General features: G+C 37.3%; 1 protein-coding gene across 8 annotated transcripts in view; it reads left to right on the top strand.

Moving 5' to 3' along the window:
• The window catches only part of si:dkey-166d12.2 (rap1 GTPase-activating protein 1), a 99,462-nt gene that overhangs the window by 49,700 nt on the left and 30,802 nt on the right, over positions 1–18,960 (top strand). The window contains exon 1 of one of the 8 annotated variants that reach the window (XM_017408772.3): positions 10,424–10,529. The exons of the other annotated variants lie outside the window; for them this stretch is intronic. The gene's annotated coding sequence lies outside the window, so the exon portion shown is untranslated. Of the gene's footprint in view, positions 1–10,423; positions 10,530–18,960 lie in introns of those variants that run through there. 8 annotated transcript variants of the gene reach the window in all.

Here is an 18,960-nt window from a genome sequence, read left to right as displayed (position 1 = left end):
TCATAATGAGTCTGGAAAGGACAATGGGAGGGCTTATTGAAAAGAGGAAATTGAAGGTTCAAGGATGATTCAGACTCATCATGAAAATACAGCCACACACAAAAGCTGAATTTCATAATGAGGATTTCTGTTTGTCTCTGTGGCAAACAGAGCTGCAGCAGATGGTGATGGTGTCTCAGAGCAGGGTTATGCCATTGATATCAATCCACCGACTGTAATCACAATAGACCATAATCATCTTAGTTGTGTATTCCAGCAGTTTTAAGCGGTATTTCATTTTAAAACAGCAAGTTTCAGCATGACTTTTAATATTTAGTAGATTTTGATTTTTCTTTGTCCACCTAAAAGTACCTTCAGGCAAAAAACAAAACAAAACAAAAACTTTTGTTGGAGTAAAACCCTTATAGTTGCAACACCTCAGAAAAGACACCTAATTGGATCTCTCCGACTCTGTTGCTTTGTTGGTCCCACAGCGGCTGAGTTGAGGACAGCATCATGTGGGCAGGATTTACTACAGCCAGACCAAACCACAGACTGTGTCATTAAAACTTTCTTTCTGTCTTAGATCTTCTGCTGCTGCTTTAAATCCATCGAAACTTTACCTTCAGCCTGCCAAGTGCACTGAAGTTGTTGTTTAATGTATGCAAGAGGGAACAAACGCAGAGCATCGACACCTTTCAGTCACTCTTCCCAAGTACATCCATCCCCTTCACCTGATTCTGACACAAGAGCACTTTCTGTTTGTGTTGATGTGATCCGAGTATCCCTGAATCATTTGGAGAAATAGATGCTCTTAGTGAAAGGTGTGAACACACATCTGACTGTGCTAAACTGCTCCCAGCACAGTGTTACCAATTAAACTGTAATTAACTTGATTTCTCTCACTAATGGCAGTGCTTATCTTGCTCAGTCTAAACCTACTGCTGCATAAATGTCAGGACATTTCTGCAAGGACAATCTGTCTCCAGGAGGACGATTTTGTTCCTGACAACAAACCTTTGCACTAAGGTGATTTGTTATAATGATATATGAATAATTGCTGGTTAAAGATATCAACTCACTGGGTTTTAACTGTTAGAGACTAGTTGGCAGTCTAAAATGGTGATAAAATAGATAAATTTTACTTTGTTGCAAACACTCAAAATTCAGTGAGACTCCAAAGCAATTAGCAAGCTCTGCAGCCATGTTTTTACTGTTTATTTTTGTGTGTGTAGTTTGCAAAACTGTATTTTAGGCCATGTACATTCATTTGTTGCCCTCCTCTGCCCAAATCACATCCACCTTCCATTGCAGTGACCTTCACATTGATTTAATCTATCTTTTGAAATGAAAGGCAGATCTGGACCAATTTTTTATAATTACAGAAATGAATGAATTTTTTGGTACCATTCCACAAAAATACAAATAAAAAAACAAACCTAATGTGGCTGGCCAAAAAGCTCTAGTTTTGTCTGATCAGTTCCAGAAAGTTCTCCCAAAAACCTGCTTGTTATCCAGCATTTTGGTGAATTCTTATCTTACTTTGTGGGTTTTTCTACCACCTGCACTGATCAACCAGGTGTTGCATTTCTTCTTGCCTCCACATCCTGTGAGGTTAGCTACAATCCGTGAATTTTATACTTTTGATAATCTTGACAGCTGTTTTCAGAGGAACATGCAGCAGCTTAATACAGACATGCAGGTCTTGGGTCTTGTTGCTTTAATATTTTAACATGTGTCTCTATAATCTCATTTCTGAAATTTTCATACAGCTCTGGTCTTTGCTTTCTCTGCTCCTTGTTCAGTGTGGTGCACAAAATGATACCAAACTACGCAGTGACTGTTTGTTTGTTCCCTTTAGGCTGAGTGGCTGAAGAAACGCTTGAAGCCACCTGTGGCACTAATTAAGGTCAAACACTTAGTTTAAAACATGAATTTAATGCAAGGATTAATAGTCACATTAAGGGCACCAACAGATCTCTTCATACTATTTAGCATAGCTTATAATAAATAAATCTAATCATTTTTAGTCCCCAGATTCTGCACTTCAAGACTCAAGCAACAAAACTGAGAACTCCCATGAATGATTCAAGACATTTTGGAGCCTCTGTTGTAAAGGCTGTTTGCCAACTAGTCACCTCGACGACTAGTCACCTCGGCAACTAGTCGCCAGCAGTCACATCCCAGTGAGATAAAGCCTTGACTGAAACTTCTCAGTTAATCAGCAAATATAGATCACATATTAAAATCACTTTGGAATAACTTGTGGACACTCTCTCTCAAGGATTTCATTGTGATTCATCTGTATATGTGCACAGTTGCATATGTTGCCCTGCAGCCATCCACCACAGCCATGAGCCTGAACAAGCCTTTCAGTGACATGAGAAACCTCGGTGTTAATGAAGTGGTCTTCAGCATTGGAAGATGAGAGGATGAGCTGAAGAGGCCTCTAATTGGTGGGTCTGTGCTACTTCACATCGCTGTTAATGGCCAATTTTCATCCTGAAGTTGTAGTCAGTGTCGCGAGTAGAAAGCAAACAGAAGAAAAAGAGGCCAGCTGTAGCCCAGGGAGCAGACCGTGACTTGTTTGCAGTTTCAGGGCAAAATAGCTTGAATATAATATGAATAAACTGGAGGCCTAAAAACTTTAATTTTGCATTATATAAAAAATGACAACTTCTCTAATATTTTATTATTATAACTCATGGCTGCTCTGATCTTGTCTCTCAACATGTTCAGCTGGACTGTGATAGCTGAGCAGGCCACTCTCAGACTGAATCGATGTAAATATTCCATTAAGCAGTTTTTGACGTTCTTCACTGAAAACAGTCTCATGTTGCTGCAAGATGCTCTAGACTTTCAGCTTTATCACTCAACTCAAGTGTTTGAAATCCAAACGTATCTCATTCTGCTGCACCAGAATCACCCCATAGTTGTTGTTTCTGCAATGAAACTTGCCACTGAATTTAAGCTCAGAAGGAAAGTGATGCATTCTGAGATCTTGATGGTAAATGAGGCCAGATTTTAAGGTTTAGATTATTAGGTATTCTCAGAATAACGTTTTTTTGGCTGTATCATATTTTACTTTATACATGTCACTTCTTATCTTATTATATTACCTCATTTTTTCCCACTATTCTTATTGATGGAAAGGTTATTTTACAAGTAATATAAAAAAGATCTATATCATTCAACTGGAGCGAGCAGGACTGAAATTCATTCATGCAGCTTCAGTCCCTACATCTGTCTATTCTCTCCACCCTAATCCTGTTTTTTTCCCATGACACATAAAAGTCTGGTCTCGACGAAATTGTACTTACACAGAAAAAGACCACATTTTATTGCAATGATCCAGCAGTTCTATGAAGAAAAACCTTTTATCAAATGAACACAAAACTAAGAAAACAAACAAAAGCTTTGGTAGGTCTATAATTTGGCTAATTAATCCGCATCACACTTGAAACAATTAATAGACCTGGTCTCTAATCTTTATGCATGTATTAAATTAGATCTGCTGGTTTTGTTTGTTTTCTTTTACATGAGTTTACTTTCTCATCTATAATTTGAAATATCCAGCACAAAGACTTTGTTCTATCTTGGAAGTAAAATCAGGTTTTGTCAAGCACGCCTGGTTAATACTGAATTTTTTCATGGCTGTTTTATTAAAAAACTCAAATTTACTAACTCCTTTTATATGGATTTAACATAAAGCTATTTTATCTTAATATTTCTAACTAGCACAGTAAAATTGGTTTAACTACCAATGAATATCTCCAAAATTCAGCATTATTTCATTAACGCCTTCAGCAGTCATTCTAACCCCGATCGTGTTTTCTGCAGCATTTTTGCTGTGTGTAAAAGTCAGTCGGAGGTCTATTTGTTTTGTTTTGTAATGAATTTGATCAGAGCAAAGAAAGTGACCCTGCTGCGAGTCAATTTGATCCGTGCCGTCCTCAGAGTGTTCAAAGAGAAAATCTGAGTCTGTTGCAGGTGCAGGTTTTTTTCTGCTTATACAGGCTGTGCTGAGGTCACAGTCAGTGTTGGAAGTTATTGTAGCCAGCCTGCTCTGCCGCTGATGAAATGTTTGTTGCTTACTACACTTCTATATTTAAATATATAATATACTGTGGTCACCTTTAGAGGCTAGGGTCAGTTTAAAGACATACACTAGTTGTAATGCTGCACTAATTGTATTTATTCATCCTTGTTGGGCTTTATTTCCTGTTAGTCACATTTACGTTAATAATTAAACAGCTTGGAACTATTCAGAGGCTAATGTTCTCTGCTGTTGCAACCATTTTACATTATCGTAAGGCCGACTCCATGTAATCAAGGTCCATTAGATCTCTGATAAGAAGGCACATCAATTAGTCACTCTCATTGTAAAATATTACAGAATGAAAAAAAGAGGAAACAAAAAAGATGGAGAACATGACTTGTCCTGTTAGTGTGGTTTTCTTGGTGCTGTTTATGATCATTTGTCATTAATGACCTTACCAAATCATTCTTCTCATTGTTGCGAGGCTGTAATCAGTCTTGTCAAGTATAATCCAGTTCTCTGAGCTCATTTCTGGGGCATAGTTTTCCACTGGAGATGATTGTAGCACTCCTAGTCTGGAAAAGAGTGAATGTTTTGGGGGAAAAAGGTAAAAAAAACTTCAATGAAAGACACGGCATTGCTTAAACGTGGCATCAAAAATGTTCAGTGACAGCATTCAAGACACATACAATTATTTTACTCTTTTTCAAGTTGGTCAGTATCTTTATTCTTCTACTTAGGGTTTTTTTTTCTCTTTCTTTACATTTTTTTAATCAGTGGCTCTTTTCTTTTAAGACCAGCCAGTATCAAGCCACATTACAGCATTAATCACCTGAATAATCTCAGAGGCTTTTAATTGGAAATAGAGTTGTTCAAATAACTCAAAAAAGTTATTTCAAGAGGAGAAATTTGGTCAAAGTTAAAATAAAACTTTAAAATATTCTCAAATGTTTACCATATTCTCCAAAAACATTATTTGTAATTAGAATGAGCATTTGCTGGAAAACTACACTGAATGGTGAGTGTTGAATGACATTCCTGTTGAAGAAGCTAAAACAGAACAGAATGGGATTAAACCAGCAAAAGAAATGCTAATATTAGCAAAACAAATGACAAAAATGATCACATCTGTTGCTGTAAGCTAAAATAAGGAAAACGGTAATAACTAAAATTAGCAAACAGTGGCTTAAAACGTCATGTAACCAGACAGTAGCTAAAAGCTAAAATAAGCATAAGGAAACAAAAAAAGAGCAGATATGCTAAAAAAGATTTTGGAGAGTAATGTTTTTGAACAATCTGAAGAGATCTCAATGTACATCTATGGGGATTTTTTCATAACAAAATAGTAAGTTAAATGATTTAAAAAGTCTAAAAGTTGCAAAAATTAAAAGACGTTAAACACTCTTCATGATTGAGTCAAATGGTTTGATAAATGAATGGTTAGAATAATACAAAGCACGTGCAAGTAATTTGATTTAAAAACAAAAAAAAAAAAACTGACACAGCATTCACTCTATGAAATTTTAAGAAAAAAAAGAAGTTATTTTTCTTTTTCTTTTCATCAACCCCCCAGTACAAACAGCAGAATACTTAATGCTCCTGACAAAAAACATGAATATTCAAACATGCTCTATTTTTTGTTTTGATTTTATTTTTGTATTTTGTTCTAAATATCAAATAAGATAAAGTATGAAAAAGTTATGACTGAAAAATGCACACTTCCACAGAAATGTGTTTCCTATGATGCTTCAGAGAACAGTCGTCTTTAGGCATGATGGTAAATATGATTTAAATAGGCTCAACAATGGTTATTAGTAATTTTAATGTGTAGAAATGACTACAGCTTTAACACCCCATTTTCACATATTAGAGTAAAAATGTGGAATTATAGTAACGATGGCTGAATTCCCTTTGGTGTCCCATTAAACCATGACAGCCCTTGCAGTGTGCAGAACAGCAGGACCTCCTTAGCAGAATGCAGCCATTATGAAGCCACTTAATTTTCTGTTATGACATTCAAAATGTCATAGTGTGTTCTTGTATGGATGGATGGATGTGAGCAACACATTGCAGGTAATTTTATGAGATTATCAAGTGAAATATCATAATAATTAGAGCTGTGCAAACATTATACAATCATTTTTTCATTACAAAACTGAAAGTTGAGAAAACAAAGTTTTTACATAAATACACCCTTTTAAAATGCTTCAACCAGCGGGGAAACATGTTGCTGCCCTGTGGACGAGCTACAATCTGCCCCCCACGTGTTACCTGCCCTTCCAACAGTCTTGTGGTTTTACACTCAGTTTGAGTCCAGGTTATCACTTCCACATCCAGCAGCAGGCCAGCAAAGCTCCAAGTAATCATAAGATCCAGTAGGAGTGCTGACATCAATGCTGCTGGACTGAAAAAGCTGCCTTCTTACTAATCTTTTCAGCTATGAGGGGAATGAGAGGCCAAGGCCAAGTCCTGCACCCCAAGGCTGCTTATGCTAATTAGATTTAGCTGAAGAGTCATATCATTGCTCTTGTTCCCTTTTCTTTCTGTCTAATGTAATATTTTACAGACCATTAGAATTTATACTTATTATCACTTTATATAAAAAGTCACTGTGCATTTCTGACTTGCCTCCTCTCAGATTTAATCTTTTTCTTTTTTACATTTAACACCTTTTGCTGCTTACATTGCAATTTTCTTGCTAGCCTTTTTTTTCCCTTCTATCACATTGCCTTATTTTTTCAAACCATTTCTGCCAGCACTGCCACCAGCCTTTATTAGAGGTTTCACAAGAACCAAACTCATGTTCAAACCTCCGAAAAGACTTGCCTGTCTTCGACGTACATTAAACATATTTTAAAAAACTGATGCAAATTTGAAGATGTTACAGTTCTCAGTGAAGCTTTATAGTAAAATAGCTGCAGGGTTATAGTTGCTGAAATGCACTGTAATATTTGTAATTATGTTTTTTTCTTAGAATTATCAATTTCTGCAGATAGATACCTGCTTTTTCTATTTATTTTGCAATATTATATTATTATAGAAGCCCAGAAAGGACAAAAGCAACCAGCTCTCGCTCTGGCATTTGTCTTTAATGTTTGTTCTCACCCTCCGGTATAGGCGATAATGTTTCTACATGTGTCTGTGTGCGTATGTGTTTGAATTAACCCAATTCAAGATGGCTACCACAGCTATGACATCCGTCAACACAAACATGGTTAAAACTGAGCTAAAATTGGTGTGATAGTAGCTGGGAGCCATGCTCGACACTTTAAACTCTAAGATCTCCCAATATCTCATGAGATTGTGCATGTTGTCATTTATAAGTTTAACTAAAATGGCTCCTCATCATAAGATGGTCTTAGTAGGAAAGTGGTAGGTGATGTGCATTTTGTCAAGGATTGCTGGGCCTTTCATTTACTGATTTCATTTAGTAATTTATGCCCCTAGATCAGGGGTCTCCAATCCTGGTCCTCGAGGGCCACTATCCTGCATGTGTTACTTGTTTCCCTGCTCCAACACTTCTGATTCAGTTGTTAAATTACCTCTTCATATTCTGCAGAAGCCTGTTAATCACCCATTGATTCAGATCAGGTGTGTTGGAGCAGAGAAACAAGTAAAACATGCAAGATAGTGGCCCTCGAGGACCAGGATTGGAGACCCCTGATCTAGATGGTGCTGCATTTTGTGTGTTAGACCTTTAAAAATCTTTGTTTTGAAACTTAAAAGACAGATGAACTAAAGTTGTATGACAGAAATGTTCAGGTTTTAAATTTTTTATGAGCTCTTTTATTGAGTGTTGGCTGGACTGATTTTTACAGATTTCCCTGTTGTACATTTTTACCTGGGTATTTTTTTTTTTTATTTTCTTGCTTTTATGAATCTCCTTGTTTTAGTTTCGCTTCATGCTTCTGTTTCGCACCAGCATGCAGGTTCTGATTATCCTGCTCCGGTGTTTCATCTGTTCATTATCCCTGCAAGTATTTAAGAGTCTGTCTTTCTTTCATGCAGTGCCAGATCTTTATCATTAGCTGGGCTCCTTATGAGGCCGTAGTACAGGTTCATTTATCAGTTTTAGATTCTCTGCTTCAGTGGTGTTGTTTATTTGTTTTTGGTTCAATAAATTAGGTTATTCTTACTCCAGTTATCTCCTCAGGGCTGGAGTTTGGGTTCATGTGACACATTCATACTTGGTAGAATTTCCTAAAGAAAACCAACAGAAATTAATCTTTTTCAACTCTGTTGCTTTACTTGCCTAAATGTAAGGCTTTTATGATTTGTGACATTTTTGTCTTGGTTCACATTTTTTTCATCATTCCAACTTTCACAGAAATGGGGTTGCATATCAGGGCATTACTGATGCATACTGAAGGAGTATTTTTCACACTTTGGTCGTCTGTAAATGTTAAATTTAGTTGGGGTGCCTCAGGAGACGAGTGTGAACAGAGGGGGGAGCAGACAGTCACTGTAAGAGATAAACAAAGAGAGGAATGAAACTGATGAAATGAGAGGGAATAAAAAACAAATCCTCAGTATGACCAACACTTTATGATAATTCTTGATGGCTGTATGTTGGTGTAAAAACATACAGATGGTGTATTTAGTCAACATGCCCTCTTGACCTCGTCGTATAAACATTTGTTCTGACTTGGATAAGCAGGATTTTGTCATTGACGCCATCCCACTGGCAGCAAATAGAGCAGAGACAGCAGAAGGAAGTTGATTACACCTAACCTGCATGCTTCATGCTCCCTCTTCTTTGTTCTGGAGCTCCGCTGTGTCCAAGTGATTTCTGGCCACCCAGGGGTGCCTTTCTGTGGTGACTGGTGGAGCGGCTTGCCTGAGATCAGTGCTGGAAAACCTCCTTGTAGATTATCCTGTGTAACACCCAGCTTCAGGAGCACCAAATAAAATAAAGCAGGGTTTGTATGTTTTGTTTTTTTGTTTTGTTTTTTACATAGTCACAGACTTGTGTGTTCATTTATGTGGGATTAAAACATAAACACATTTGTGATGACTCTCAGCTATTCTAACACCAAATTTTAACTCAACATCTGTAAAACTGACCCAGTTATCATGTTTTTGTTGGCTAAGGTTTATAAACTGTGGTGGCCATTTTGAATTGGGATTACTCCAGCTTTCAATTAGTTGTAGATGACAATCCAATGATTACTTTCTGAAAATGTCATTAAAATCCTTTTAGTGATTTATGACATTTTGCTAACACTACACACACTGATAAACACATTCTCACTCTGCCTTCACCTTCAGCGATGGTCGATAATAAAGTTTTCTAAAATAAAGGGAATATTTAGTCATCCGATGGGTGGCTTATTTATATGTCTGTATAAATTCTGCATGTGTGGGATAGACTCATGTAAAAAGGCAAGTTGAGTTATCAAGTTGAGTCACAGCTAAAAAAAAAAGACATTTCAACTCGGATGACGCATTTCGAATAATTACTTTCATCTGGATACACAAACTCCTCTCATGGATATGAAAGTTTGCTCCATTTTTTGCAGATTGTTACCAGTTTAGACACAACCTGGGATGTTTACCTGCTTTAAATGTAATTGCTTATTATTAAAGTCTGTAGTTGGTGTAGAAAAGAGAACACAAACTTACAACCAGAAACAGAAATCCAGCGCTAAGTTGTTAAACAACTCTATTACAACTGTGAGTGTTTGCATAATGCATAGTAATGTATCTGACTATGTTTTATATGTTGATGTGTGATCATCTGGCTTCTTACCAGAGAGGAAAATGAGATTACTTTGTAATACACTGGAAAATACACCGACCTCTGCTCATTCCACTGCAAGCTGAGCAAGTGATTTTCTCCATTATGTGTGAGTGTGCTACAAAATCTGCAACATTCGAGAGCTTTTCAGCTCACTGCCTGCTACTAATGTGTCAAACGGACAATGGGATGGTTAGGCTCATTTTGGCAGGAAAGGTTTTGTGATGTTGAAGCAAGCTGTCAGAGTGAGGCGGATAATAGGACAGAAATCTGATGTCACTCTGAAGATGAGATTATGCTCTTTTTTTTATTTGGAAACTTGGTTCTCATGCTTAAATTTATGCAGCATTTTGTCCTCCTGAATGAGCAAAAAAATGTGCCATTAACAAGCAGATTCACTGAGGCAAAGTAACAGTTAGAGCTTGAATGCTCAGCTCTTTGTCATAAACAGATCAAGAGAAAAAGAGAGGGAGGAGGAGATGGAAACAGGGGAGGAGGAGAAACGGGAAGAAAAGAGGACATTTGTGTTCGCCTCAGAAAAAAAACAGAGAGGAGAGTGAAAACATATACGTGACGAGAGGGTGAGAGAGGAAAACAGGGAGGGGACGACAGAGAAGGGAGGGCTGCTCCCAGCATCATCTGACAGGAGAGAGGCTGATCTCAACAGCAGGTGTTGGAGGAAAGAGAGCCTGAGCCAGGCGCAGGGAGGGAGCGACACACAGACCATCACTAAGTTGAAGAGAGGAGCTGCGAGTGAAGTCGCACCACAGACAGGTAAGCATGGGGAAACACGAGAGTGTGCTGCCTTTGAAGAGATAAACGGCTGATGCTGGAAGATGGATAGATTGAGCTGAAGTCATGAGAAGACTTGCAGATAAAGAGAGAAACTGACAGAAAAGATGAACCTGAAAAGCCTGTACCTGTTGTACAACTCCTGCTGATCAAACCAGATCTCTTCATCCTGCCGTTGTTACTCCAAATGCTGAACTTTCTCTTTTACGTTTGCTTCTGCCTTGCTCTCTTGTCCACACAGGAAGTGGATGACTGTTATCTCGAGTAAATGACTCTGCTTTCATTATGCATTAGCTGCTAGACTTGATGTGATTAGTTGCTCTCTACTAAGTGGACCTGCAAAGCTTAGGGGTTTATGTGTACTTGTCTTTTTGGGACTGTGTGTGTGTGTGCCCATGTCTGCGTAGAAAAAACAGAAACATGCAGCCAAGCAAAACATTATTCTTTAAGCCAAAATCCATCCATCCATCCATTTTCTGCCGCTTGTCTGTGGTCAGTTCACAGAGGCAACAGGTTTAGGACAGATTCCCTTTCTTCAGCAACACACTCCAGCTCCTCCTCATGGATCACAAGCTTTTCTGAGGCCAGAGAGGAGACATAATACATACATTCCTCCAGTACGTTTTGGGTCTTTCCTGGGGTTTCCAGGAGGCAACCTAATCAGATGCCCAAACCACCTCAGCTGACACCTTGATCCTTGATCTTTAAGTCTGATGCCGGCCACCCTACAGAGCAAACCCATTTCAACCACTTGTATCTGAAGTCTTGTTCTTTTGGTCATAATCCACACCCCATCACCATGTGAGAGCTGGAACATGGATTTCCCACTAATTTGAGAGCTTTGCCTTTTGTTTCAGCTCCTTCTTCACCACAACAGACCAGATCAATGATTGGAGCATCACAGCGGATGACATACTAGTTCGTCAGTCCATCTCCCATTCCACCCTAACATCACAAGACTCCCAGATACTTGAACTTATCTACCTGAGCCAACATACAACGCAATTATATTGTATTTTCAGTAATGATAAAGTTTAGAGATTCATGTCAAGAGAAAAAAAGAAACAATCCTGTCAGCCCTTGTATCTTCGGGTCTATTTGACCTGATGGCCATGGGAAGGTTGAGCAGTAAAAACCCCAAATTGTCTCAAAGACAAAGAATTAAAAAACGGAACTAACTTGTAAGCATTTGGACACATTTGAGCTCTATTTGCCTAACATATTAATAATTATGAAGCCGAAAATGTGCCAGCACGTCTGCAAAGTTTGTGCTTTGCCAAAGTAAAGCCTCCCATCAGACATTTTGGAGCAACTCCAGGATCTGTCTTTTGGCAAAATCAACAAAAGATCTGACGAATAGAATGGTAAGAATGTTGTATAACAAAACACTTTACTCTTAGGTCTGTCTTTTCAGTATTTCAGCAGTTAGAGCACACAGGTTGCAAATATATTTACAAATGAAGACATATTTATTCAAATCACTCCTGTTGCCTGTGGTGTGGATGATAAATATGCCACTCCTGTGTTGATTGTAGAGTAATTTTTCAGTGGAAACATCTGTGTATGTAAAGATTGCTCTCATTTGAAACACTTTCTGGTGTTGATTGTGCAATTAAAAAAACACATGCTATCAGACTTTAAAAACAAGTAAATGATTGTCTTTTCACAGTGCAGTGTTCATCTGGGAAACTTGGTGTCAGAGTTTTCATGTAGACCTGCCGTGCACAACCAAACACTTTTGCAAACTAAGTACATTTCCCTTGGGAAATTGAATTTCATGGCCACCAAAAGGTAATGGGTTTAATTTATCTGGAACTTGATCTGTAAATAGACCCTACCTAGACCTTGCAAAATCTAGATGACCCTCTACTAACTTACCCTCTGTCAGCAATGTCTTTGACAGATAACATCTGACACCCCAAAATCCCAGTTTTGGTGTTGTGGCAAAATTTTAAACGGACGGATTGGTAAAGTTTTATGGTCAAAGTCTATCATCAGTAGACAGGATCACCTCAAGATGGCATCGAGCGACTCCCACAGAGCTTATTTATATTTTGTTTGTGGAAAACCAAGGCATTGTTCAGTCTGAATGTAGGCTGAGGTCAGTAGTATCTGCAAGAAAAGCCATCGTGGAGAGCGTTCCTAATGAGGTTTTTTTTTTTTTTTTTTTTTTTTTGCCATCTCAGGTATTTGGTAAACAAAAAAAAACAAACATCAAACAAAAAAGATTCAAACTGGCTACTAGGCATCATTTTCAACTTGTGGCATTTATTTTGGTTTTGGTTTTCATGATGCAAACAACTAATGAATATTTAATGGCAAATTCTGTTCGTATTTCTATTTGAGAATTGCATTTCCAAATAATTGTCATCTAAGCCTAAAGTAAATCAATAAAACCTCCTCTAAAAAAATGCACAGTTTCAAAGCATAATCATCATCATTGTACAGTTCAAAGTATATAAGCCAGACATAAAATGTAGATGTCAAGATAAAAGTATTGATGACATTTTTAATATTTTAAGCCTCATCAGTAACCAGGTGTTCGGTAATAGGAGATGATAGATATATATTTGAGTCCAAAGATTATAACACATATCAAACTGAATTGATATTTTATCAGACAGCAGATGATGTAGGTAATCAACAACTTCACTTTTAACACGTAAACTTATTAGTTTTCAGTTGACCCTGATCCTCTTTGTGCTCCGTGGCTCCAACAGCACTACAGATGTTTTCTAATCAAATGTATTTTTTAAAATCAGTTTGTGGAGCTCATTTGAAGAACACCACTACAACGTCACCACAAGCGGACCGCAGAAATTCCTATCAGAGTTCATGATCCGAGCAAGCTGCTGGTAAACCCAGGAATAATTGGTGAATTTAGTTTCAGATCTCTTTGTGTCCAGTTTAGAAACCTGGTGCTGACAAGAATGAGCAAAAAATAAAATAAAATAAATCAGTGGATTATTTAGAAAAGCATCATAATTCATCAGATTAAAAGCTTTGAATGTCCCTGGTGCTGAGGATTTTTTTATAGACTTGCTCTTTTTATTGGCTTAAATCAACACGTCACAAATGAAAACTTACAGTAACCCTAATTAAACTATTTACTTTTAAAATTTAAAGGTAATTTTTCAGACAACTATTCACACTCAAACATAGGAACAACTTAGAGCAGCCATTTAACCTGACGTAGGTGTTTGGACTGTGGGAGGAAACCCAAACATGCAAACACCACACAGAAAGGCTTCAGCTGGGAGTCGAACCTGCAAAGCACCATTATTAACCAACTGCCAGCGTTTGGATTAATTCAACTCTTTTACCTCCTGAGGAAATGATGAGAAAATGGCTTCCAATTCTATAAGATTCTTGGCCCATCTTGCATGCTGTTCTGTTTCAAGTCTATCCACAAATTTTATTTGGAAAAAAGTGCTTGTTTTTTTTTAATGAAAGTTTTTATTCCAGCTTCTAACAATAAAAATTTTGAAATAATTAGAATAATGAAACCTCTAATTTGTATTAATTTTTAATATTGAAAAAGCCAGCCTGGGCAAATGATTGGTCCAACTTTCACTGTTATTGTGCTGAAAAAAAAAACTTGAAAATTATGCAACAGACTATATTTTCAAGCTGGGCTCAGCCTCTTGCTTTGGGATCCTACCAACACTCCCTCTTATGGGTTTTATAGTAGTGCTTATTATTTTGTCTAATTTTATGCAAATAATCGAGCTGTAATTTGTGATTTTCAGATTGTTTCTCAGTGATTTGGGAGCAAGATTTTGTTGCTAGGAGACAAACTCATTTATACAACTGCAGCTGTTATAAAAAATCAACCTGAAAGTGGAGAAAAAAAGCAGAAAGATGAAGCACATGTGAGGTACAGAGAGATGGGTTTCAGTAACTGTAAAACGAACGCATCAGCAAATTAAATCCTAAATGTTTGAGGTAGAAACGGAGCTCTCAGGCTGAAGAATGACATTATTATTGATGTTTTATTAACATTTGTATATGAAATGTGCTTGATTTATTAGAGGAGATGAAGTGTAGTATTATGGTTTGTTTTTCTCATTTACCATGCACACATTAGTAATACAGTAATCATTTACAAATCAGGATCATTTCACTTGGGATTATGAGCATGCAGCTTGTCGATCAACAGTCAGTTCTGATTTTTTAATGTGCCTATTTGCCTTGATTTTACTCCGTCTCTCTTTGCACTTTATTCCTGCAGCTGCCACGGCTAACCAACCTTAGCAAACACAAAAATGGACAATTTTACCTAAATTGATCTAAAATTGGATGTGGTAGGAGTTGAGACTCATTCCCAACCCTAAATCTGAGTGCAACACTTACAATATCACATGAAATCATGCATGTTTTCAAGGTTTGACTCAAACAGCTACAACTCTGTCATTTCTCAACATAAGATGATCTCAGTCTAAAACTCTGGCATGAAAGACCGAGCGACATGCATTCCTTCAAGAAATGCTAGGCCTTTAGTTGCAAATGTAAAGAAAACTCAATATTTGATTCTAAAACTCTTAATAATAAATCCAACTCTTCATAAAGTACTTTCAAATCTGATTTTGTCTTGTGCTGTATGTTTTGGGATGTCTTGAACTTTTATATTAAAAAAAACACATTTGTTCAAAGTTACAACAGAAGCTAAAAATATGCTACAACAAAAAAGTTTTTTATGAGATAAGAAGTAAAATTCTGCTTTGCTTGATCACATTTAAAAGGTTCAGTCAGAGTTTTAGTTCAGCAGCCTGTCAGGGCTCAGACATCCTATTTGAACAGATGTAGCAAACAAAAAAAAAACATCATATTCAGTGTTTACAGAAAGAAATGTGTCCTTCATAAGGAACACAACGTATTTAATATTAAAACACATGTTCCTAATTCAAAGTTCTGCCGTATGCAATGCGGCAAATTAAACCCGAATACAATCTTAGTTTTTACATATGATATCAATTTATTTTAACAACTGCTGGTCAATAATGATTGGGAACAAATGCTGTTGATTTGGAGAATTGATTTTGTTTTTGCTGATGATGTTGCACGTGTGCTGAATAATGCAGCAGCTTTTCCTACAGGAAATTAAGTGTTTTTTATCTCATCTATCAAGCTTGCCATTTAAGGCTTTCCTGCAAAAATCTGCTTTATCTGCTTTATAAGTCAATGTAGTGATTGAATAAACACAAACACACACCCAGACACACATTTTACAGCTTCAAGTCACCAACCTGCTGCTTTAGCATGCAGACGGCCAACCAAAACAATCCACGAGGGTCAACCCGGATCCATTATGAAAGGCAGAGCAGCAAGGTGCAAATCAATCAGGATTTAATGCAGCAGACAGCAGAAGAAGGCCTTTCTGACAGCCGGCCACTTTCACTGCAGATGACATGTTTGATAGTTGTTTAAAAAAGCTTGAATAAACACCAAAACTTTACCTCAATATTTGTAAAATCGACTGAGTTATATCTTTTTTTTTAATATTTGTTGGCTGTGGCAAACATCTTGAATTGTGTTGACTCTAATAGTTATTTAGTTGTAGTTGTACATCCAATGATTACGTTCTGCAAATTTTATTTAAATTGTTTAGTAGTTTATGAGGTATTTTGGTATCAGACATACACACAGACAAGGCAAAAACATTATTGTTCACCTTTGCCTTTCTGCAGCAGGCAATATCAAAGTTTAAGCCTTAAGTTTTTCTGTGAGATGGCTAAATCTATCTCAGTTGACATATTTCCTGTATATTTCTTTGAATACATGAGTGGTAATCCTTTGCTATAAATTTAATGCTATATTTGACTTTTTTTTGTTGTGTTCCAGCTGCATTGCATTGAATTATTTGAGAACAACATTCACACTTTAGAAGCGTGTCAGGTTTGTTCTGAGAAGCTGTTGATGCTGCAGGAAGGATCTCTCTTTCGGCAGAGATCACAGGAAACAACGACTTGTGTTAGTGTAACCCTGCCGTTTTGACGTTAATTGACACAAAGAGCTGCAGCGCTCGATTCAACTGCAGCCCAAGAGACTACAGCACTTCCCAGCAAGAAATCAGGGTTACAACAGTAATAGATTTCCTAACCTCACTCCAGGTCAGCAGTCTGTTGCCATGAGAGTGCGGCTCTGTTTACTCAGACTTATAAATTCTCCTCAGCTGTACGGAGAGCTCCAATATCTAATAATGGATTTTGTTGCAGTAGAAAGACCATTCTGTAATGGATGTTTTCTCAGCTTTGCTAACTTTAAACCTTTATGGTTCGTACTAAGGTGGCAGAATGAGGAAAAACATGCGAGTGTGAGAGCACAATTCTTCAACAATTCTCACTCTGTTCTCACCAAGAAATCAAATTGTTCTGTCATTCTGTGTTTCTTTTGTCCTTGAGCGGTGTTTAGAAACGCCCTCTGCTGAAGGTTTGTGAACAGGATGCATGCGCAGACGGGCTGCCAGCTCGGGCGACTGACTGTTGTGTGAGACAAAGTGTGAAGTAATATACTGTGACCAGAATCCCAGTCAGACTGGTAATTCAGTCGAATCACACGAGGGGGGAGAGGGGGGGCTGACAAGAGGAAAAAGTGGTGAGGGCAGCAGGTCAGGAGATGAAAGAGAATATTTTCTTCTTCAATCTTTCAATTACTTCTTCCTCAGTTGTACACTTTGTCATTTTATTTATGCAGTCCTTTTAAACGCTTTGGTTTCACAATTATCTCTAAACTTATCTTTTCCTCTTGAACTTTACAAGAATAAAAGGTAAAACTATTCACAATGAAGAAGGCCTGTAGGGATATTTCTAAATAACCCAACAAAGAGAATCAGTTTAGTTACAGTGGTGGTTCTCAAGCTTTCCGTGCCGTCCCATCCCCTTACAGAGGAAGAAAGTTTTCCAGAACCTCTCCTTAGGCAAATAAGACTAAAGCAAAGTGAATCAAGTTCAACTAATTAAGGAAAAAAGTACAAAAACACCCTCTAGATTCACACAATGCTACAAATTAAAACTGCTGGATTATTAACTCAGTTGCTGTGTTCGAGTTGTTGGGTCAAAAGATTTGACCCTGTGGTTGGGTCAGAGATAAACAGTGGCATTCCTCACAGTCCATCATTTTAAGCCAGCTTTAAGATGTAATAAGTAATAGTAAGATAATAAAAGCAACTTGTAGGAAGATGTTTGACCTGGTTGGCTTTGTTAACAACTTTAGTTTTTCACAAGAGAGTCAGTTTGGGTTCCTTAGCACCAGCTAGCACCAAACCAAGCTGTAATTATCTGATATTACAAATTAAGGATTGTTGTTAACGTAAGTTTTAAGTAGCTCTAATTCAACATATTAGTCATTTTAACCAATTTTTGGGAGTAGAAAACTTAACCCAGTAGGGTGGGTCAAACTGATAACCCAACCCTGTTGAGTAAAAACTACCAAGGGTTGGCTCGGTCCAAATTTGACCCAACTCTGGGCTACAGATTGGGTTGTTTTGAACCCAGATTAAAAAGTGTGATTTTGTTTGCCATTAATCTCTAGATTACATTTTTATTTTCATTTTCCATAATAAAGAACAAGTAGGAATGGCACTTTTCTAAAAGAATAAAAACAGACTAGATAGAAACAAATAAAAAAGTGCAATTACCTTTTTAGAACAATAACAATGAGTTCAATCTATGCACAGAAACCCAACAGATATAAATATGTTTCATACCAGCTCAGCATTATCTCAGCATTTAAAGCCTCATTAAGTCAATTTGTCCTGTATATATTTAAATAGAACAACAATTGTTAAGTCTCTTCCAAAATCTAAAGTTTGAGCAGATATCTGGCAAAAACTGACTCTGTTCATTAATGTGGGTTGATATAATTTTATGACAGTGTTAGTATTAGTCTTCACTAATGCTATTTATGACAGTGATTCTTCTTTGTGATAATCATCACGTTTTCTTTTTAAAAACTTGACTTGCTTATATGCCTGGAGTGTAATGATCATCTCTTTGATTCAAAGCAGCCTTTTTTTCCACACCAGTTGTGCATAAACGCATTTGGAACAACAACAATCGGCCGCTGAATGTCTCCCTCAGATCCAGCAGTAAGAGCTGTGTCTTCCCACCTCCACTGTTTTCACTCTGACAGTTTGTCACTGATTTAAAGTGACACCTCTTCCAGCCAACAAACTTTTCCTTTGTGAAAGAAATACAATTCTTTATTCATGTAGTCATGCTCCAGCTGACCAGTAAGGAGTGGATCCCTGCTCTGCACTGTCCAACATGCAGCCCGTCTCACAAAAAACAAGTCTGAGTGGCAACAATGTCAACAATTTTAAGACTTAAAGATTGAAATTAAATGAATTAAGAGTGGTCACTCAGTCCCTCTTGTAATGGCCCTACGTTCCCCTATGGGTCATGCCCCACAGTTT

Source organism: Kryptolebias marmoratus, linkage group LG4 (genome assembly GCF_001649575.2).
Source record: "Kryptolebias marmoratus isolate JLee-2015 linkage group LG4, ASM164957v2, whole genome shotgun sequence".
NCBI lineage: Eukaryota > Metazoa > Chordata > Actinopteri > Cyprinodontiformes > Rivulidae > Kryptolebias > Kryptolebias marmoratus.
The sequence above is the reverse complement of the archived record's forward strand: the minus strand, read 5'-3'. Positions and strand labels throughout refer to the sequence as shown.